The sequence below is a fragment of the Amphiura filiformis genome, chromosome 12 (genome assembly GCF_039555335.1).
Source record: "Amphiura filiformis chromosome 12, Afil_fr2py, whole genome shotgun sequence".
NCBI classification, from domain to species: Eukaryota; Metazoa; Echinodermata; class Ophiuroidea; order Amphilepidida; family Amphiuridae; genus Amphiura; species Amphiura filiformis.
Genome location: NC_092639.1, coordinates 26,267,970 through 26,292,998, shown reverse-complemented (window position 1 = coordinate 26,292,998; position 25,029 = coordinate 26,267,970). Strand labels below are relative to the sequence as shown.

At 35.3% G+C, this 25,029-nt stretch overlaps 1 protein-coding gene across 1 annotated transcript in view; it reads left to right on the top strand.

Annotated features, from left to right (window-relative positions):
- The window catches only part of LOC140166728 (cholesterol 24-hydroxylase-like), a 61,877-nt gene that overhangs the window by 1,635 nt on the left and 35,213 nt on the right, over window positions 1–25,029 (top strand). The window lies entirely within an intron of this gene.

Genomic DNA, 25,029 nt, shown 5'->3' with positions numbered 1-25,029 from the left:
CTCGAATCTTTCAGAGATGCAAGAGTGAAGCTAAAGCAGCAGGCAGAGTTGGGGGTATGAGGCTATTATTGAGTTAGTTTCCAATATTCTAATAAAGTTTGGTTATTTCTTCATCATGTAGGCCTTAATTTACACGAAATTAGGATTAGGGTTAGGGTTAGGGTTATTAGAAGGATAATGGTTAGGTTTGGGTTCGGATTAGCGTATACGAAATCATTTACGTGGAGTATCAACTTAAGATTTTTTTTTCGTTTTTTTTAATTTTTTTTTAAGCATATATAAAGATTTTAAAAAACGAGTTTTAAGAAAATTTATCTTCGAGTCCCAATTTTTTTTCTTGAGAAAAAGGCTGTTTTGTGATTTTTCTTCCATAGATGACAATGTTAAAACTATTTTTGTTTTTATCCGTTTGTCAAAATGGAGACTCGGATGGCTTTCAAAATAGAGTACCACGTGCCCACGGATATGATGATTGATATAAAATAAGTTTGAAATTGACAACCAAAATCCGAAATATTTTTCATTTTATACCAAGAGAGATTTTCCAATTCAGAACAAAATATTTGATGTGCATTTTACGAAAAATGTCAATTTTAAGCTGTTGAAATCCAAAACGGAAACAAATTTCGTTCCTTCAGGTTGCAAGAGATACGATGTGCATAGAAATGGTCAAAGAGTGTGCTTTTCTAGCACTTTGGAGAAAATCATATTTTCAAATTAATGCAGATATCCCGTTTTGTCGGTTGCGTAGGTCTATACATTTTTAAACATTGGATATTGATAAACTAATGATTGATGATCGATAATTGATTATAGATAATTGATTATCGATAATCGATAATTGATTATCGATAATCGATAATTAATTAGCCATAATTACTTCCACGCACAACCCCCCCCCCATACCCAGAAGGAAATCATCCTTAGCGATTCCCAGTTTTGTCGCTTGCGTAGGCCTATAAATTTTTGTTAAATGATTGATTATCGATTATTGATTATCTATAATCGATAATTGATTATCGATAATCAATACCCCCTCACCCCCCATTATCCACAAAGGATATCATCCTTAGCCATTTGAACATGAGAGTCTGTTTCATCATTTGCGTGTTAGGGTTTAGAATTTAACTGAACGTTGATAACTGATTGATCATTGATTATCGGTTATCGACTATCTATAATTATATCTCCTCCCCCACCCACACCAACTCAAACACTACTTAACTATGGCATCTACTAGCGTGGTCGGAAATGGTTCTGCATTATGAAAAAAAAAATTGGGGGGGGGGAATAATGGGCTATTACAGAAATTAACAGCACCTACCCTATAGAAGACTTGGGATTCCCAAAATAAATTTTTTTTGATTTACGAGGTCAGATGTGTCAAATTTGTCTTCTATAGGGTATGTACCTTTTATTTCTGGAAAAGCCCAATGCAGCCGCACGAGTGACGTTGGAAACCGATTTGAAACTATTTGGACTGTGGTTAGATCAAAAAACGTTCACTCGCTGTGCGTACTTCACCTAGACTGTCCAGAAAGAACTTGAGGTACAGTGTGTTTGGTTCTTAGATATCTGTTATCACTTACTACTATTTAATTGAAAGTGTTCTCCTATAGAAAGTTCTCTTCCAAAAAGACAATGCACAGTTCATATTGCATTGTACAATTTTAATATGGGAAATTATAGCACTGCTGGAAAAGGGTACGGTGTGCTACTATTCTCAAAGAAGTACCTTTAGTGTATTTTCTTAAGAACTTGCAATGTCAAGTAAAAGTCGTATAATTAAAAAGACACTAAAGTAGGTCATGTTTCACTCAAGTGATGCTCGCTCCAACTAGATATGGAACCTATTATAAATGAAGGGGTCAAAGATCATCTGGTTGTGCAAACTAAAGCTTCTCTGAAAAGGGAACTTGATGATTTGGTAACGGTACCATTTGGCTAGGCTAATAATATAATTGGGTTAGTTTTGATTCGATAATTTGGTCAATTCATATTTCAAAGAAGACAAAAGAATATACCGCATGATCGATGATCTTTGTTAAATCAGCGTTCAAGAACTGCACACGTCGCGCGATAGATAATTTGACGCTCAAATAACCATTATGATTGACTGACAGTACTTCCTATACCATGACTTATTGGGATACTCATGGAATTCCATTTCTAAGACACCTTCTGTACCTAACTCGTTTGTTTATTATTCGATCATGCATTTTTGTGGTTTTCAATCTGGCAAAATGAAAATGATGGATTTTATTATCTTTGATCATTTTATTGTGAATTATTTGGATTATCTGACACCAACAACCCTGGATAACCTAAGAAAGCCTATAGACATTTCATCTAAAGAAATGAAATATATACTTTTAAAGAATGTATTCACAATGCAGAAAACCATGTTAACAGCGGGATTATTCACCTCAAAGTTTATAGTCATCAACACATCAGACATAATTACAAAACATGAATGATGTACTGTTTTGCAACTAACTTGCCCCATTAGCACTGTAATCAAAAAAATACCCAAGAATTATCAACGTAGTTGTAAAAAGTTCATTACACGTGGAAAGAAATTGACTTAACAGCGGGATTTTACCAAAATATAAGAGCCTTGTTAATGAAGCGAAGTCCCGCAGAAATAAGCAAGTCTACAAACCGATTCGAAAACTCGCAATGTTTGTCTTATGAACGTGTCTAAATCAGTTTCATTGCACTTGATTTGGTATTAATGAATCGACTAATAGGATTGAAACCAACTAAGCTCTAACTTGTTTTTTAAAATTTAAACTTTGTACTTTTTTACGCAAGGACGTCGTGAATTTGATTTCATGAAATCATCGTGATAAAACACAGATAAAATTAAGGAGGATTAGATTTTTTAACAAAGCATTTGCTATACAAACTGAATATTATTTTTATAATTGAAAAGTTATAGGAACCTTAGGTATACACATTTCATATATATATGACTCGATATGAACTGATTAAAGCGTTCGTTAAGTTGAAATTTTTTTCTTAAATGTAAAAGGTGTCAATACATTAATTATCCTTTCAGGCGGGTTTTTGAAATATTATGCCAATGATGCTTATGCTATATTACGGATTTAAAGTCTAACAATAGAACGGAGTATGATTCTTGCAATAATAATTTTATGTCGAAATGTCGTAAACTATATTCAAACTTTCAAAATAAAATTCTACAGGAGTACCTGAGAGCAATGTTTCTACATGAAATATTGACCATTATCATACTTGTTGCACTGTACCCTTTAATTCTACTGTCGCAAGCAATAATGAAATTAGCGTGCTCTTTCCATACCCTGTCACGCCGTTTACTTCTACGCTGTAATGTGCGCGACGTAAAATCCAATAACAGCCGGTTCATAGGTAGCATCATTTGTTAGCCTCTATTTTTTATCAAGCAAATGAAAAAGCTCTGCAACATGTACAATGAACAAGGGTTGCAGTTGAAATTTCATGAAGCCGTATTATTCATTTTACTAAACAGGTCGCGTTTCTGAAACTCCTTGATGTAGGCCTACTACTTTTCCACTTTTTAAACTAACTTTTGACGGCGTTGGTAGTGAAATCACTACAAGCGGTCTACTTTTTCAGCCATCAAAAGGGATAAATACCCGTTTCAAAATCTCGGACCAGCAGCGTTGTTCTAACAATCTTTCCTCGGGACTTAGGTATTGTCTGGAATAAACCAGTTTAGTGACCACTCGCGTGTTCATTCTCGGCTTAATTATGCACCTCAAATAATCTTTTATTTTTCTATGTAATTTTTAAATTCGTTGCGTTTAGTTTGGTGAAGAAAATTAATAAGCTTTAATACTAGTAATGACTTTGGGACATGCAAAAAATCAGTACATAGTTTATTACCTTGGGCGATGCATCATACGTAGGGGAACCACTTGTTCAGTAGTTTGACTTGCTCCAGTTTGCAAGTATAAAGCTAATCAATAACTTTTAAAATGTAAACTTGCTTCCACGATATAACATTCAACATGTTCATTTATGAAAAGTGACTAACACTGTTATTTTATAATCTTGTTCTTACTATTGACAATGATATCATAAATTTAATTGAAATTAATGATATTGAAGGTGTTCAGAATGACAAAAGCGCAACGTCGTGTTTATATTCGTGAAATAAGCTGACAAACCAGCTGCTCACGCTTCCCCTGGGTCTGTGACGTACAACGAGGCCTTTGCACTTTTACTCCACATACTTGGCATAATAACCTAAAAATCGTGAACTAAAAACAAATCTGTTTTTTGAAAACGCTCTTTATTATTCATGAAGGGTGTGTAAGTTAAAAGGACAGAAATACATTTAGAAGTACAAACGTAAGAATTTAAATAAACCGTTTTATTACAACTGTCGGAGTAGATCTATTGGCTTTAAATCACAGCAAATAACGCAGTGATTTTACATAATTGGAAACGCCCTTTATTTGTTTGGGTTGTTTTTTTCTTGTTCTTTTTTGATAATTACGTTGTCGAATTGACTTGAAATCATAATCAGTGACGTAGTGATAACCACAGAACTGGAAAAGCCCTTTAAATGCTGTTTTTCAGGGGTTTTATCAATTAATATTGTCAAATTGAAATTTACCTCTATCTTTGTTTACACAATCTACAAGAAGAATTGACAAACGAATGATACCCTACATGTTAAAGAGTTCCTTGTACGGCCCTTTTCGTATAGACGAATCCAATTTCACGCATTCCTGCACCTCAATGGCAGCCATAGCCGCGACGGGGACCCAGCTATCTCACCTAAAATGTGAAATGATGCGGCCTTGAAGGATATTTTAAACTGCATTCTATCACCCGTGTTACACGTAGACAAAAGAATGATGACAGTTTACAACACAAAAGAATCTAACATCGAATTTTAAGCGGGTTTAATCCACCCAATTGGGCACTCACAACACTAGTCTCCTCCGCAGCCAGTTTGGTTACGCTCCCTCCACACAAACAGTCTGCCAATTGCCACTTATAACGCCGTTTCTGATTGGCTACACGAATGTAGCCGTAGAGCTGTACATACGGGAACTTGATTGACCTCATTCAGCTGGCGAGATGGCGGGTCAAACTTGCTCATGAATAATAAAGTAGCCGTCTAGCCGATCGACCAAATGAAAGCTTTGTTTGACGTCAAGCTGGATGACGTCGGCAGAAAACCGTTAGCGAATCAAAAAGGACCAGTTCGTGATCATTGGCAGACTGTTTGTGTGGAGTTGGATTCGTCTATAGTATGTGATATATTTTCCAACGAATTGTACCACACCTACTATTATTAAACCAGTCTCATAATTCAGATACTAAAATAAAGACAGGCAAGAGACAAAATATATACTTGAACACTATACAGCCTGTCTCAAAAAAATTGTGCAAGTGAAAAGCGCCCTCTCTGGCAGTTAGAAAATACCATAGTGACATGATGCTTACATCAACGTCAAGGGTGCAGTCTTAGCTCTCAAAAGCCGTTTGTTCTGTTCAATTTGCTTGTTTCAATCTCAAGATATGTTTATTTAACAACGAAAGGGCAAAATCACAATTGTGCCACTTTTTCTAAGGAAGAGATCTTTACATAAATGATAGCTGAAGTTGATGGTCTAATGCACTCCCCTTCGGGGCTCGTGGGATAGACGCATCATTCGCATCAATATCAGCGAACGTGCATTATTTTGTCTAATTTCTCACCCAAAAAATAATATAAACCTATATGGTCCGTACTGGTTTAAGTGGAATTTAGTACCATGAGAATAGACATTTTGATTTTTCTTTACATTTGCTTAAGTTATTTTGTATTATTTTTGAACGTTGCGTCAAAATCTTTAGAATGTGATAGCTACTCTAGGAAGGAAATAAGAGTAAAGGACCATACCTTTACGACGTACTTAATTCCAGTTAGACCAGGTCTAACTTTAGACCCTGTCTAACTCTTTTGTGAATACGGACCTTAATGTGCAATATTTGTTTGTCTTTTAACATGTCTTGACTCTTGAGTGACTAAGAGAACAGTATTTACCATGATAAAATCATTGACGTGCACATGTATTTAAATTTACAGCAGAATGTGAAATATTTATTCTTTTAATCTCTAGAAAAAAAGATTCATTATTCCTGCATCATGATAAAATAGTAAAAACAGTAAACAAATTGTATTGTGTAATTGATGCATTCTTTTCATTTCACGAAGGAACCCTTTATAAACTTGATGCTATCACTGATTTAAATGTAAAGCCCTTTTCCCTAGTAAAAGTGGCACAAATGTGATTTTACCCTTTCGTCGTTAACTAAGCATATCTCGAGATTAAAACAAGTAAATTGAACAGAACAAACGACATTTGAGAGCTAGGACTACGCCCTTGACGTCGATGTAAGCATCTTGTCACAACGGTATTTTCTAATTGCCAAAGAGGGCGCTTTTCACTTGCACAATTTTTTTTAGACAGGCTGTAGATATTCAGTTCTTAAACAGAGTGTTTAATCAAAAACTTTGTCGTTCAGTTTAGGAGTGTTTATTATTTAAATTTGTTAGTTTAGTTTTTACCTCCTATACTTTAACTATGGTAAACACTTGGCAATGTTTAAAAAGTGTTACAAATTTCATTGAAGTGTTTAAATAAGTGTTTAAAACTTTAATATATTAATTTTTCTTTCAGGCACCTTTCCTTTGTCACAATGCCTACAACTGATATGATAGACGGGTAAACTACTCACGTGTCATATTGTCATACCAATCATTATAGCGTATTCTAAGCAGGTGGTATTTTATTATTTATAACAATTTATAAAGATAAACAAAATATTCTTAATTTATCGCAGTGATTATTTTGTTTGATTTTATTATTATTTTGATCTATTTTACCTTATTCTTGTTTGATCATTAAAAAAATTATAAAAACGGGTATGTCATTCTATATAATAATGGCAGGTAGGTCATATATATCGAAACGGCTCACGAAACAATGTCATTGGACCAAAAAAGTCCGCTTTTGTGTGATTTCAAAATGTTAAGGCAGCTTGATAATTATCTTTCTACTCTCATTAAGTATGACAATGAAAACAAAAAAAGGTTAAACATTATCATGTACTATATGGTGTATAGCTATGGAACGAAGCCATTCGCTACTTGCACGGTTCCGCCATTATGCACTATGTGCGGGGAGAGCCTCGAACTGGCAGGATACATGAAAGGAAGAATTATGTAACCTTACACAGAATGTTATATGACTAGTTCAATTCCCATTCATGTATGCTGCCAGTTCGAGGTTCTCCCCGCACATAGTGCATAATGGCGGAACCGTGCAAGTAGCGAATACTCAGCTGATGGTTCATGTATCCGTTTTACTGATATTTCAATTATTTATACCCATGGACAAATATTAAATGACAAATCGCATGAATCCTTACTTCCTACGCCACAAAGAAAGATACTGTTCATTGGTCCAAAAATAGTCGCACATCGTGACGCGATTGAGCTATAAAAAGGTAAGGTGTATAATTATTTATGTGACAGTCATTGCTCGTAATCTGTTTCACTTCGATGCAAAAGAAAGAGGGCTCGTTATGGAAGGAAAGCTACAAATTGTCCCAGAATCCTTTACGCAAATTTAATAATACGACGACTTATATTTTACTCAAAACAATTGTGAATGACTCAAACAAATTAAATAATTATTTTAACTTGAATAAAAATATTTAGGCAGTGATTCGCAATAAATACAACTGACTAATACAGGAGGTGGCTACCGTAAAAGGCAGTAAAAGGCATCATTTTATTATGAGATATTCATGGTTTAGGCTAACACAAACAGGTGATACTAACTTTCTTACGGGTGCTAAAAATAATTCTAGTGGTAGAATCTCAATGGGTATTTCTTATCCGAATACAAATGTGGCATATTTTAATTGTCATTCATCTTGTATTTATCATGAGCTCAAAATGCATATGTTTTTATTTTGTAATTTTGTTACGTGTATGTGTCATGAAGAAACGTTAAATACCCGCTTTTTAGGGAATGCCAGACTTTAAGAACCTGTTTGGCTACAGTTGATTTTACTTTTGGCTTTAAAGTCAATCAGATGTACTATAAAAATGATCTTGTGTTATACTATGTTAAATACTTCGCCACAAAAACTAATAATATTATTATGAAATGTTACAACTGGTTAATTAGCAATGATCCGCAAGATCATGCTATTTGTATCAAATATTTGCATGTTTATGGAGATGAGTTGATAGCGCACCCTCGGTGCCTAGGGGCTGTGTATTGTATTCCAAGTACCTACATTTGCATAATCCTTGTAGAGTTGATGTCATTTATATTGTCATATAAAATACACCGGTTTGTTTATGTATCTTCAGATAATGCATACTTCGTGGAATTTTAGTCTTGGCTTCAGAGAACATGTATGTCTTAATTATTTGCATTTGAATGGATAAGTCGGGCGTTAGCATTTATTCAATGAACGCACGTGGCTTGGGGGATCAAAATAAGCGCAACCAGGTGTTTGCCTGGCTAAGAAACAGGGATGCTGATATTTTTCTTATTCAGGAAACTCATTCAACATCAGACATTGAACAAAAATGGATTGATGATTGGGGTAACAATAATATTTATTTTTCGCATGGGACATCCAACAGTAGAGGTGTTTGCATTTTATTTAAAAATTCGTGCAATTTCCAAATTAATAAATTTTTAATGACGATGAGGGCCGTGTCATTATTTTGGATCTTATTTTAAATGATAATAAAGTTACTCTTATTAATGTCTATGGGCCAAATAAGGACGACCCAAGTTTTTTTGAGAATATTCATAGAAAATTGTCTGATTTTGACTGTGAATCAATTATCTGGGGAGGAGATTTCAATTGTGTCCTTGATGTTGTGTGGGATAAAAGAGGTGGTCGTGCTCATACCCATTTCAATTCTCAAAACAGAATTCAGGATGTTATGAAAGATTACGATCTAATTGATATCTGGAGAAAGAGGAATCCTAATGTTTTCAGATATACTTGGCACTCCAACTCAAAGCCTCCTGTTCAATGTCGTTTGGACTTTTTTTTCTTGTTTCCTTCAATTTATTTTCTCAGATTGAAGACTGTCAAATTAACCCTGGGTTTAAAACAGATCACTCCTCCATCAGCCTTAATGTTGTAACAACAAGCGAGGCTAGAGGGCGCGGATTTTGGAAATTTAACACATCCTTGTTGCATGATAATGAATATGTTAATGTTGTGAAACAATGTATTAATGATATTGTTAATGATGATAGTAATAAGGAGTTGAATCCTAATATTTTATGGGATTTTGTGAAATGTCAAATAAGATCGAAGACAATAGAATATTCAGCCAAAATTTCCAGGAAACGCAAGATTCAGGAGGGCAATTTAGTTACAAATCTAAATAATCTTGAAAAAAAATATAGTGATGAGCCTTCTGATGGTATTTTGAATGAGATTAAAGAATGTAAATCCCAACTTGATTCTTTTTATAAGATCAAAACAGAAGGCTGTATTGTTAGGTCCAGAGCCAATTGGGTTGAGCATGGTGAACGAAACTCCAAATATTTTATCAATTTGGAAAAAAGAAATCAAAAGCAGAAGGTCATCACTAAATTGAAATCAGATAACGGCCAAATCCACACTAAAGGTGCCGATATTCTTAATGAGGAAAAACAGTTTTATCAAAATTTGTATACCTCTTGTAATGCTCCGAATTTTGAACTCAATGATATTTTGGCAACGGATACTAATTTTTCAAAATTAGATGAGGATTCCCAAAAAGTGTGTGAGGGACTGGTCACTGTAAATGAATGTAAGGAAGCTTTAGTGTTAATGCCTAATAATAAGACTCCTGGCACAGACGGTTTCCCTACTGAATTTTATAAGTTTTTTTTTAACGATATTGTTCACTTTCTTATCAACAGTTATAATTATTCTTTTGACAATGGAAGCCTTTCAATTGATCAACGTAGGGGAATAATTAACCTGATCCCGAAAAAGATAAAGATCCGATCTACCTGAAAAATTGGAGGCCTATTTCATTACTCAATACTGATTATAAAATTGTTACAAAATGTATTGCCCTCCGTTTAAAAAAGGTTTTGCCTAATATTATTCATAATGACCAGACAGGTTTCCTGAAAGGACGTTACATTGGTGAAAACATCAGGCTTGCCCTTGATGTTATTAATTATGTAAATGAAAATAATCTTGTTGGTATTATGTTTTTAATTGATTTTGAAAAGGCATTCGACAAACTTGAATGGTCCTTTGTGTTTAAGGCATTAAAATTGTTTAATTTTGGTGATGATTTGATTAATTGGGTGAAAGTTTTTTATACAGATATTACCTCGTGTGTTATGAACAATGGACATGCTTCTGATTTTTTTAAATTGTTTTGTGGACTTCGTCAAGGTTGTCCACTTAGTCCGCTGCTTTATATAATTAGTAGTGAGATTTTGAATTGGGCCATCAGAAATGATAATAGTGTTAAAGGTATCATGGTTGAGAATACTGAAATTATTATTAGTGCTTATGCGGATGATACCACTATTTACTTAAAGGATGTTGGCTCCCTTCACAGAGTTGTTCACATTCTTGAGACTTTCCAAATTTACTCTGGCTTGAAAATTAACTTGGATAAATCTGAGTTACTCCCTTTAGGTTTGTTTAAGGATAATCCTCCTGATTTAAACAATGATGATTTACATTTTACTGCCAATCCTGTTCGTCTTTTGGGTGTAGTTTTTAGTTCTGATCTGAGCAATATTTTTGAATTAAATTTCGTTCCAAAACTTAAAAAACTCAAGGAAATCTTGCGTATTTGGTCGATGAGAGATTTAAGTCCAATTGGTAAAATTACAATTGTTAAATCCTTGGGTCTTTCTCAATTAATTTTTCTGTTTTCTGTTTTACCTAAACCACCTGATAATTTTTTGAAGGAGGTTGACTCGATAATATTTAAATTTATTTGGTCAGGAAAACCAGATAAGCTCAGCAGAAAGTCCATCATTGGTGACTATGAGAAAGGGGGCCTCAAGATGGTTCACATTCCATCAGTTATTAATGGGCTTAAAGTGGCTTGGGTTAAACGTCTCTTGGATGTGAACAACAATGGTAAATGGAAATGTTTTTATATGTTTTATATGAAACAGATTGGTGGTAATCTTTTTTTGGGAATGTAACACTAAACCAGAGGAGAAATGTATTAAGCTTATTAAGAATGTGTTTATTGGTGAAATTCTCAACGCTTGGTGTACAATTACTTATGATTCTCCTTCAAGTCATTTTAGGCATCAAATATTATGGAATAATTCATCTATTGTTATCGCCCAAAACACTGTTTACAAAAAAGTCTGGCATGAGAAAGGTATTAAATTTATTTCTGATATTTTAAATGAAGATGATAGTTTTCTTCCCCTTGATATCTTGAAGACCAAGTATAATTTACAATGTAACTTTTTGGAATATTTTGCTCTAATCTATGCCATTCCAAATGTATGGATCAGAAGTGTCGAGAGGGGGAAGACTTGGGAACTGTTCAGAATGATCATGATGATATGCTTGCTCTTATCTGTTCCTCTAAGAAAGTCTGCAAATTGGTTCACAAAATTTGCGTTGACAAGTTGTTTAAGACGCCCAAAGCCGAGGCCAAATGGGCTGTCTTTTTTGATGATATGAATTTAAGTTGGAACGATATTTACAGGATTCCCTTGTCTTCCTCCCTATCAACCAAACTTAGGTATTTTCAATTCAAAATTCTGCATAGAATTATAGGTATAAATGAAAATCTTTTTAAATATGGTTATGTTGATTCAAATCTTTGTACTTTTTTGTAATCAGGAGTTAGAAAATATCCCACATTTATTTTGGCAATGTGGTACTTCTGCTCAATTTTGGAAGAAGGTTCAAGATAATATCTTTAAAAAAAGAATTACTCTTACCATGAAGGATGTTCTGATGGGCATATTAGATGTTGATTATTGTCATTATAATTTTGTTGTTCTTCAGGGGAAAAGTTTATTTATAATGCAAGATGTAATAAAAATAAGCTGGACATACAAGGTTTTAAAGGTATGCTTAATAATGTCGCAGAGACTGAAAAACACATTGCAAACAATAAAGGTAAAATGTATGAATGGAATAAAAGATGGAACTCTATAAATATGTAATAACAGTTACTTTCATCAATGTAATATTATTGTAATTATTCTGTATAATTGTGGCTTATATAACTATGTATAACTGAGATCATGTTTGATAAATAAATACACAGGGCACCTTGTGTGCTCTGTGGAAAGATAAAAAAAAAGTAAAAGGCAGTAAATTTGACATGCAAAGACAGCTTATGCAGGTCACTTTAACCAAGTTAATTCAACTCCACATAAATCTACCAGAACTTGATTCACTTTGTAAATAGAGGATTTGACATTATAGTGAGTACAAATTTGCCTTATTTTGTCAAAGATCAATAATGCTTGATTCCATTTTAAATACCACAAAACTTTAGGTCGTCTTTTGCCATTTCGCGGTGAATGATGGGACTGTATCGACTCTTCTTTGAGCTTCTTTGCTAGGGATAGTAAACACTAAACAACCGTTAATTAATTGGAAAATTGGTGGAGAGAATCGACGATCCATTACACCATGCTGCAACTGTAGCGTCCACCGCGCGACTGACAGTGTTTTCCCGCTTAAGTTTCACCTGATTTTTCCCGTTGTACCTCCGATTCCCACATGCAATGAAAAATTACTTTTATGGATCGCTGATTATTTATATCATCTTTTTATCTTAAAGACATTGTTATTTTATAAGAGTAATTGGCTACCTCATCTTTTTCTTTTGTGAGTTAATGTAGCTTAATTTTCTGGATGTCAATATAATAGCAATTAAAGAACTTTACCGGCTGTGGATATAATACGCGAGTACCATATATCCGGATTTTACTAATTCAGTAAATCATTGTATATTTTAAAACCAATTTAAGAGTATATTTGAAATTCTCCCACACTTTTTATCTCCTTCTAATTTTTTGTGGTTGTTCATGTTCATTTGAAAAAGTGAAAGGCAAATTGTACCGAGATTCAATTCTATTCATCTTTCTTTCTCCCTTTCTCTATTTATTTCTGTCTTTCTTTCTCCGTTTCTCTATTTATCTATTTCTTTCTCCCTTTCTCAATTTCTTTCTTTCTTCCTCCTTCCTTCCTTCCTTCTCTCTCTCTCTCTCTCTCTCTCTCTCTCTCACTTTCTCTCTTTCTTTCATTTTGTTTGCTTTCTTTCTTTCTTTTTTTCTTTCATTCTTTCTTTCTTTCTTTCTTTCATTCTTCCTTTCTTTCTTTCTTTCTTTCTTTCTTTCTTTCTTTCTTTCTTGTTTTTCTTTACCTTTGTTTAATCTTTTTAATCTCTTGTTTTATTTTGCATTATATAAATAAATAAATATACTGCTTCTTTCATGTTGTTGTACCTTTCTTGTGTTACTTATTTCCCTCAAGTTTGCTGTATCATTAGGTTGTTATTTTCAATTGTGCAAGCAAAGTCGTCTTTCCGTCCCCGAAATATCATGTATATACATGTAGTATCCATAAATCTTAACGAATAGATATATACCGTATACTATTGTTAATATGACAAGAACAAAATGTCCTTTACAAAGCGATGCAAACTAGTACTGTCGCGTGTGGCCTGGTAAATTAACATGATAAAGGTATTAAACACCCATACTAATATTAACTTCGAATGAGTGCAGCAGTTTCATCATATACATGAAGAAAAAAAGCGTGCTTATATTTTGATAATCGCTTCCATCACTTTCCATCACATTTTAAAAGCAATTAAGATCCTAAAAATAATTTACCAGATTTAAGCCGTCTTAAATACGTGCCAATGAGTGAACACAATATAGAAGGAAACACATTCGTCGACAATGCGCAACAAGCTTGTTAAAGTAACGGGCTCGTGTTATATGAAAGTATGCCGCAGGGATGGATATAGCAACTCCCGCTGGAATTACAATAACGCGTATATCTCAGGTCTTGCGTTCCTTAAAAAGGGGACTTCAGAAGTCACCCAAACTTGCAACTTTACTTTAAATGTATTGTTTTGCTAAACCAGGATTAAGTCTTTGCTGCTTGTTACTGTATTATGATTTTGACGTCCGTTGGCTTTAATCTATAGCAGATAATAACGAAAGGACAGTAGCTTTTGAAACATTTTTTTTTAAACGCGTGTGCCCTGCGGAATGTGTGTATATACACGGGGCCTGTAAACAAAATAAACCACAACAACAATCTCTTTGGAGAAATCTTTGATTGACAAAGTTCTGTGGTGCAGTCAAGCACGTAACATTATTTTCATCTTGTTGTTTTACCCACCCTAGCCATTCAAAACGAGGACATTTTCATCCATTTTAACGTGTGATGCCTAGAGGTTTATTCGTATGCTTAAATTCGCATTGTTTGTTTGTTTGTTTGTTTGTTTGTTTGTTTGTTTGTTTGTTTGTTTGTTTGCTTGTTTGTTTGTTTACCCAGGTTGGTCCGTGAGGGACACATGCTAATCCATGGGAAATCCATGGACCGTTCCAAGCTCACACTAAAAAAAGCACAAGCCTGGATAGCCAGTGTAGGCTAATAAAATGCATGCTGGTCTAGATAGCTTTGATAAACAAAGCAAGAAATGGAAGAAAATAGCAAGGAAAAAGGATAGAAGGCCTCTCCCAAACACAATGTACAATTTTACCCTTAACCCTTACTTCGTGAAAAAGGAAACTGGAATTCCAATCTCAGCCCCGATGCAAAGGCTTCAATTGTGTCATAGGATGGTAACAAAAGTCTATTTCTAAAGTAATATCATCGCTCTTTCTATCTCTGTCTTTCTTCGCTCTCACTTTCATCATGTTCATACGTCCTTTCTTTTTTAACTTCTTTTCACTATCTCTTTTTCTGCCTTACCTCTTTTCTCGTTTACACACTCCCTTAAAACACCCTTTACACGAATACTATAAATGCCGCGTACAAGGAATATATATTATAGACGCTACATTTACATGTGTGCCCAAATCAGGAATGTGAGGGGAACCAGTCTCTAGAATGCGTTATGGTACAGTTCCCTCCAGCTTCCTTCTCTCTGTCTCTCTATCTGTATCTCCAGTCTCACGCTCTATTTTCTTGGTCATATTGTGCGCTATTGCTCTCTCACTGCATAACATTCTATATTATTGAATCACATCATTTAGGGAGCGATCGTTATTTATGGCAGGGGGGGAATGGGTAAATTTAGGGGGGAACACGAAATTTTTTTGTGGTCTTGAGGGGGGAACCTGAAATTTTTAGTTGAACCAGGAGGGGAGATTGTTAAATTTTAAATGGAGAAAATTAGGAAAACAAGGGGGAACGCGAAAATTTTGAGCGGACGCGAGGGGGAACGCAAAATTTTTGTCGATATTTTTGCCAAAACACCCATTCCCCCCCCCCCCTGCCGTAAATAACGATCGGTCCCTTAGCACATACTCCGTCAAATCTGACCATCCGTCTATGGTTATAGATTTGAATGTATAACAACTTTAAAAACTATACTACTTAAAAAACTACTAAACTAGTAATAAATGTTTTCAGTTTTTAACGCGTTTTTTTTTAACGTAGGGTTAAAAGAGAGAACTCATATCGGCCATTGCGAGCGTTTATCATGTTGATGATAAGTATCACCAGTTTGTAGACCATAATATATCTGGGTTTATATAATACACTTTACTTACAATGTATTAATTTATTTAATTATTAGTGTTAATTGGTATATTGATAACACATTCACCATTAACATTGTAACAAAATTGTTGCTTTTCATTTACAGCAAAAACAATTTATTCTACTGACGTTCATGTTCCACCCATGCACGTGTGCGATAAACGATGTCAGTATTCACGTCGTGTGATTTTCACCGCCCATAGCACGATCTGTGGTGGCACGTGAGCCGATAGCTGAGATTATTTCCATGTTGAATGGTCAGGTCAGCGTTGATCATATCATATCAACAGGCGCGTGCAAGACACGCGCATTTCTGAAAACTGTTACGATTACTTTCAAGTTTTGATTTTATCTAAGTAGATAATAGATTACTGACAGTCAACAATTTTAACTGTTTCAAACGCTATTGTGATAGTTTTACACGCATGGTAATCATGTACTTTTTGCATAAACTGAAATTCCGAGACCACGAATTTCATTTACTTCTGCTGAATTTACAGATGAGTAAATGGTAGCTTAAGGGAGGTGTAATGAGCGAACCGTGGTTTGGATTCCAGAGGGAGGGTGTATGTAAGAGGCACAGCCATCAGAAAATGAATAACTGAGATCGCGCGCCAAATAAACTTACTGCAGAAATTTTCCAAGTCTTTAAAAAAATAGGCATAGGTGGGAATCGAACCCGGCACCTTCCGGTTCTGAATCAACGGATAGTATCACTAAGCCAACTTTCTATCTGCCCTAAAACCTGTGATATTAATTCTTGATAATGCTTAACGGAAAAAATCAATACTAATGTACGATGTCATTCAAAATCAAATAGAAATCCCACAACTAAAGTAGGAATCGATAAATCTGCTCACTCAATCATCAAATAATCAATCGAAAAATAAATAAATAAATAAATAAATAAATAAATAAATAAATAAATATGTCCGTTCTCTCGAGCTCCAAAACGTCATTAAATAAATAAATGAAATAAATAAATAAATAAATAAATAAATAAATAAATAAATAAATAAATAAATAAAAAAAAAAAAATAAAAAAATAATGCAACAAGAAATTATAAATAAGTTTATCTAGGCCCTAACGTTGGAAAAAATAAATAATAAGACGGTGACAGACGCACGTTTTCGAACAAGCGATGCCAAGAACAGCAACTTAGACACCTCAACGCCTTAAACCGCTAGGCCATAGAATCACACAGTTTCTTCGAAGTCAAAGAAATGTATTAACCTTTAACGTTACGCAATATTGTCACATGACACGGGTACAGGTATGCGGGTAAAGATACTGCATGATAGAAAGGCGCATAAATAATCGAAGGGTCTATCCCTGAAGTTAATGGTCATTGACATGTAACCAATTATTTGTATACCAGTGATATACCAGCTACAGTCAACATATAAAAAAGGCGTAGACGCAATCATCAATGCGGGAAGTATAAAACCATAGTCGCCACTCGTGTACTTGTTTGAGTCCACGGGCATTCCAAAAACAGCCTTCAACCCTGAAATCAGAGATCGGTTTTGGGTTGTTACATGCAAATACAAACTAAATATATCATGAAAAAACCCACCAAGAGGACTACGAGACTTATTCAGAGCCAATCTACATTCTGTTATTTACAAAAGCCGACGATCAAAGTGAAATTATAAAAGGAGCAAGACCAGATATCAACGTTAAATCACGGTAAGCCTAAAATCGCATTGAAAACGCCAAAGTGCAGTCACAAAATTGATAATATTACTAAATCACCAAAACGAATGGTAACGTAGGTATGCTGAAAAGAGTTGTATTAGCAATAACAAAGTATGTGCAAAAACTTATTCTAACATGAATCAAGTGGTCGACCCTTGAAAATCATTAAGCAACATCGACGTTCTTGAGTGGGTTAATAATGTAGAAATCACACCACAAGCATGACAAGTAGCCTTGATCAGCTAGTATCAAATTGTCAACCCTGTCGGCTATTATTATGAATATATATCTCATAATTGAGTCTTCAAAGTGATTTTCTAAATCACGTGTCGCGTAAACGGAGTTAAATGTAAATTGTAAATGAGGGATATGCGAATCACCTGCAAGGGGAAGAAAAGCACCTGCAATCGGTACATGGAATGAGACGATCGCGCGCGAGGCACCAGACGGCATGCTTCTCGTTCGCTGAAATAATTAAATAGGGAGCAGTATAAAGGGTCTAGGTTTTTATCTTATCAGGCATATTACTAGTTTTAATCCGTTGCCAACCTAATGCCAATTGTAATAAATAATGATAATTCATCGCTTTGATATGGTAATTTCCAGCCCCAAAGGTACGTACGCTTTTAAGAGCCATATTTTAAGCTCCTGCAATTTGCAACAAAAAAAATGGTTTATTGCAATTGCATTTCATCTCTGACGAATGCCAATTGCTGACGAAGTTTAGGAAATATCACCTCAAACTCCAATAAAATTGATAATAGCAGAACAATTTTGCATAATGTCCAAAATTGTGCCCCTCACAAAGTTCAAATTCAGCTTCCTTAAATCCGCCATTTTAGGCACATACACTACATTATGAGCACCATAATGTAAACTCATGGAAAGCGCATTTTCTATCAAACAATTATTTTACACCATTTCCCGTCATCATTTTAATATTATTGTTTCATTCATGAGGGCGCAATATTGGTTATCGTTATAGTAGTTTCACTTTGTGAGAGTTTGCAGACTCTGATAATTAAAAAAAACGCCCTCATTTAATTTTCTAGTTTTCCCTGATGAAGTTCTCACGGTTGTTTGAGGTGATCATTTATTAGTTTTTCAAACAAAACATCATAGTACAACCCAATTTTAGGCTTAATCAGCTACGATCGATATCATCCTAATGTATACAGATGCTTTTGAGTCATTTTCAACTTTAATTTCACATCTTTTACAAAATATTCACTTTTACAGCATTTTAAAGCTTTTTTTGGATATAAAATGTATCTATTTATGACAAAATTGGTGGCGCTATTTAGTTACTGGAAATTACTCTTTCAAGCTTTCAATACAAAAAATTCCTTTTATTTTTTGATGAAATATGTTTATAAAATTTCTTTGTTGCTTGTTTCACCTATTCCATCTGTTTTAATGGCAGTAATAATCACCTACCCCTTGCAAATTAAGAAATATGATTTACGATAAATAGCGCCACCTATAGTTTGCATTTACTTAATAATGAAGCCAATTCTATATACATCAAACAACCGTGATCCTGCGTTTGTTGCCTCTTTGTAATGGTAATGTTGGCTCTATTAAAAAATGGATTTTGGAGTAGCCTAGAAATTTGAATGATGTATTATATTAATATTTGTGTATGCGTATCAAGTATATCATTAATACAAACCAACGCTTCAGCATGTTGACACTACAGAGACTCCAATCAAAGTTGCAGTGACTGCACCCACAGTTGGGATTCATTTCCCCCTCCCCTATCTTGCGATTTTCCTTCGCTTTCCCCCAATAAAAATAACAAATCAAGAAAAATTCGGGATTTCTGTCCCCCCCCCCTCAAAATACTGCTCAAAGGTGCTAGTGGCAGTGGCATAACTAGCAGGGGAGGAGGCAGGGGTCAGGAACCTAAAAAAAACCCCAATTTTTGAGCGCTTCTCGCGCATTTATTCCACTGTTGTACTATATGTCACCAGTTTAGCTTCAATATGCCAAAAATTTTCGCGCGAATCGCGCGCATTTGATCCATAAAGTTCTTTTGTCGCCAAAAGGTGCTGGATTTACTATACTTCAAGCCGATTTTTCCAACCCCATCCCCCAAATGTCAAAAATAAATCTACGGCACTGTTCCGGGGACACATTCCAAGCAGATCCCAAGACTCCTCAGATACTCCCACCCCCAGTGGCGTTATTCCTATGCGCTCTGGGGTGCCGGGCCCCCGGGCACCGGGCTTAGGGGGCACCCAAGCCTTGTGTTACGAGCCTTGATGACTCAAGACCAAAATTAGTGCAATGTACAACCACAATAGTAACACTGTTTTGATTAAGTTAACAAAATATATGTCTTTAAATGAAAGAAAATTATGATATATATGTACACGACAACAAATGCACATATAATCACACAATCACAATTTTAACTAATTGGTACTTAACCAGCAGTCTTCTTCTTTTCTTCTTAGAGTGATCTCAGAGTTCTACTGCAATGTTCTGTGAAGTCCATTGTATTGCATTTATAAATCCTTGCGTATAAAATCCTCGCACAGAAATGGTGCTACTTTCTCCAAAATACACAACTCCTTGCGCCGTTCCCCAAACACTTAACTCCTTGCGCAGTTCTCCAAACACTTAACTCCTTGCGCAGATGACAATCTCCAAAAATGGTGCTTCTTTCACCAATCACTCTTTCTCCGGGAAACAGGTTTCATTCTACACTGCTCCAATTTACTGACAGATGTGTTGTTTTATTAACCAGACTCCAGCAAGTCAACAAAAGATCTTTAATATTTTGGGGAGGAGGAGTACCTTCATAATACTCAAAATTCACTTCGTTGCTATATTAAACTAATACATGCAAACTGGTTCAAATGTACCTCTTTTTCAAGCACAGGATGACCAACACATAGAGAATTTACAAACTTAGACCATTCTGTCACATTACAACACCTCCTGTGGGTATTCCCTATGCAATGTACACTGAACATTATAGAGAGCAGGGGTTTTGCCAACAATCCTAATTAGATATGATTCAATTTGTTTTGATCAACTTGATGAATGAGAGGGATTTCCCCGAATGTCTCATGAAATAGATTTTAATAGAGGTTGTGCATATGATGTATCATACCGTAAATATGGCGGACTACTCAAATGCATTCAACAAAAGCATGATTGCAATCTACCGCGACAGTTGCCGTCGTTTTATCTTTTCAGTTTCTGTTTCCGTATCCGTAATAGTTTTTGTAAGTCATTGTTATTCTGAAGTGGTAGTCTCCCAGGTGTGACCAATCTTTTATTCTAGCCTTTTGTTAGTTACTGAAAATTTGAAGCTCGTGAATTTCAGTTTTCGTTTTGGTAAGTTATATTGATTTTTTACATCAAACCTTGAGATGTGCGGTTGGGTGCTAATCTAGACAAAAGAAGAGTCTAAATTTTACGGTCCTAATTCGCGGTAAATTGTACGGCTTCAATTGACTTGTGTTTAGGTATATGCACTTACGCCTAGACGTAAGTGGCTCGTAAAAATTGTCTTGCATTGAAATATATACTAACCATGTTGCCAAGTTATAAGCAAAAGTCTTTCATATTGGCGATGAAACGAGCGTCTGAAATAGTCAAATATCTCCTAATGAGGCGCATACAAGTGGTGATTTGGTAATCATGTTTTATATTGAAATGCAATACAAAAGAATTGCATTGGAGCAAAGATAATGTATTCTATTCATTCGTACCAATGGCAAGCTAATCTGATAATTGGTTGGGCCTATATGCAAGACTCGGGTTTATTTTAAATGTTTATTTTTGCAGAGCATATTTTCAGTCATGGATCATACTGATAAATTTCGCAAGGGAGGCAGAGGGAGGGAGGGAGATACTAGAGACTGAACAAGTGAGAGTGGGAGGGGGTGAGGAAGAAAGAGAGGAGAGGGATAGACGGAAAGACTAGAAAGAGAAAGCTCCAGAGGAGAGAGTAGGGACCGGGGAGGGAGTGGGGAGCCTGAACATGGGGGGGGGGCAGGAGGAAGCAAAATACGGAGATAAACATTGATACGAGGGAAGTGCGACACTGTGGTCCTGCACAAGTGCATTGGGGCGCGACAGGCTCATAAGCGGACCTTTTGTGATTTAAGGGCTTATTTTCAACGTTTTTACAGAAACAAAGTGGACATTATCATTCGGATTGGCATACATTTTGTCAAATTAATATAGATCAATTTAGCAATGCAAAGACGAGAGGGCGCTAGACCATTAAAGACATCTGCTTCTATTGAAATAAGCTGATTGGTACTTCAAAGTTAACAATGAAGTCAGATTACAGTAAACTTACTGAATCATTTGCGTTTTCGTATCTGAACAATAGACTTACGGAAACTGAAAAGATAAAAAGACCCTTCGTCTCACACACATAACAAATGCACTACGATCAAATAGATTGATGACAACATTTGATTACAGTAAAGGACACCGGTTCGAATCCTTTGTTTGGAGCCAATCAATAATTTCATGTACAACCTCTATTGTAAACAAAGATATATAAACTTAAACTTATAAAATAAACTTATTGAACACTTCTTGCTTATAAAGTTATATGCGAAAAATTGTTATCTTACTATAAATAGGGGAATGTTGTATGTATCTATGTATGTATGTATCGCTATAAAGGCTCCGTCAGTTTCAATCCAAATGTCGCCAAATTCATACGGGAGATCGAGGAATATACGGGAACGTGTTTAAACTTTATTTGGTTGAAAACGGTCAAGAATTGGCTCCAAAAACAGTGAAAATATGGGTAAAAACGGGGTTTTTGTTATAAAAATCCTTTGCCAGACTACGCGTCACTGCAGCTGGCCGGCATCGCGTCGGCGCCGCGTGCGTAATGCGCGTTACGCCAATGCGCGCGTAAATGGCGCAGAGGCACACGACTTGCGAGCCAGAGACCAGTTGACATGATAATACGGAAAGAAGGAAAATAAAGGACAAAAGGTACATGGACGGGTCACGGGATACCAGGTGAACACGTCCGCAGACACGCTATGAGAGGACGTAATAAATACGGGAAAAAGATGTGTGTTGTATAAACAACATGAAGCGGTACTATAAAGAAAAATTAAATTAAAATGAGGACAAAAGGGTACGAGTAGTTAGTCCAACGGGTTAAAGTAACTAAATGAAACGGGAAAGAAATGAAGAAGGAAAGAAACTAATCAGGAAATGTAAGAAAAAAAGAAGTTAAAAAATGAGAACAGAATTAAGTAAAAAACATGGAAACGGAAAATCACAAGCTAAGCAGAAGAAACTAAAAAGAAAATGTATAGAAGAGACAGATTTAGATAAATAAAATGTACCTTTTCAATTATTCTATCTGTTCAGTAATTCTTCCTGTTATAGTGAACGCTCCCATTTACTCATCCGCTAGTCTTACTATAAATAGGGGAATGTTCTATGTATGTATGTATGTATCTATCTATCTATCTATATATGTATCTATGTATCATGTATAAAGGCTCCGTCAGTTTCGATCCAAATGTCGCCAAATTCATACGGGAGATCGAGGAACATACCGAGACGGTTATGCGAAAATTTGGTTGAAAACGGTCAAGAATTGGCCTCAAAATCAGTGAAAATATGGTCCGTTGCTATCCAAGGTAAACAAAAAAAGTAGTCAGTTACTAAGCTAGCCCTGCGCGTCGCACGGGCGTATCTAATGAAAAGCCGCTCGCGTAGCGCAGCGATACCGCGCGGGCAACGCAGCACTACGCCATGGCACGCGTAAACGACGCAGAGTCACGTAATGAATGATATTACAGGTGAACGACCGTAGCGTAATAAATACGGGAAAAAGATGTGTGTTAAAAAGTACAAACAATATGAAGAGGTAGGCCTACTATAAATAAAAAAGAAAACAAAATGAGGACAAACAGGCTGTACGAGTATGTGAGTTATACTTAGTCACAAAATGAAACCGGGAATAAAACAGGGTAAAGAAGGAAAGAAAGAAACTCTTCAGGAAATGTAAGGTGGAAAAAGCTATAATAAGATCAGGAAGTTTAAATAAAAAATCTATTAAACTGAGGACAGAACTAAATAAATAACATGAAAACGGGAAATCACAAGCTATGCAGCAAATAAAAAAGAAGCTAAAAGGGAAATGTAAGAAAGGACAGATTTAGAAAATAACGGGAACGGGATTGAATAAATAAAAAAACATGGTAACGGAAAATCGCAAGCTTAGCAGCAGAATTTATTTTTTTAATGGAACAAAATTGGCCCATGCAGAAAAAACTAAAAAGAAAGAACATGAAGAAAGAAGTTAAAATGGAAACGTAGGCTTAAGGAGGGTCAGGTTCAGATAAATAAAATTTACCTTTTCAATGATTCTACCTGTTCAGTAATTCCTCCTGTTTTAGTGAACGCTCCCATTTACTCACCTAGCGGGGACCCGCGCGTAGCGCGGGTGTCCCGCTAGTGTTATATAACTCACTTTAGTGCTCTTTGGAAGAAAATATCATTTGCTTTTTGAATTTGACCAATTTAAGTATTCGGCGTCCTCTTTTTTTTTCAAAGTGCACCATGTCAAGTATTCAGCGCCCTCCATCCCAAAAAATGCACGGGCAAATGGTTTGAAAGTTTAACTTATTCAACATGCCGGCTCATTCCCTTTTTTTCCAAGTTGGTTTATGTGTCGGTCGGGATATTTGTTTATTTGTTGTCATGTTTAATTGTAACACTTTGGGTTGGTAAACTGTTAATTCTTTCTTATTAAATATATTCAGTTTCCCGCTAGTGTTATATAACTCACTTTAGTGCTCTTTGGAAGAAAATATCATTTGCTTTTTGAATTTGACCAATTTAAGTATTCGGCGTCCTCTATCCCAAAAAGTGCACGAGCAAAGGGCTTGAAAGTTTCTCAAGTTATTCAACACCCCTTGCTTGTAAGATACATGCTGAAAATTGATATGTTATAGGACTCGCTTTTTTGGTATATAGAAGGAAATGTTTGTGTGTTTTTTTCAAAGTGCACCATGTCAAGTATTCAGCGCCCTCCATCCCAAAAAATGCACGGGCAAATGGTTTGAAAGTTTAACTTATTCAACATGCCGGCTCATTCCCTTTTTTTCCAAGTTGGTTTATGTGTCGGTCGGGATATTTGTTTATTTGTTGTCATGTTTAATTGTAACACTTTGGGTTGGTAAACTGTTAATTCTTTCTTATTAAATATATTCAGTTTCCTCTAGTAGCGAGATATCGTTCCCCATTGTGTTATTTGTTCTTGTAGGATACGTATCCCTATACTTAAAATTATACTGGAGAAACGATTAAGCATCAGTAATGATCTCCTTCACTTGCGAAATATTTGTTTGTGTGTATTGTATACTTCGACTGCTTAAATTAGACCCAGTTTTCACCACCGTTTATCAGTGGGAGCTGGTAGCCTAATAGATAATGGCGTCCGTTTAGAGATCGGAAGATCGTCGTAAGATTATTGGACTTAATTAGTTTTTTGGACAGAAATATATATTTTTTTCAAATTTGCACCAATTCAATTATTCAGCGTCCTCTATCCC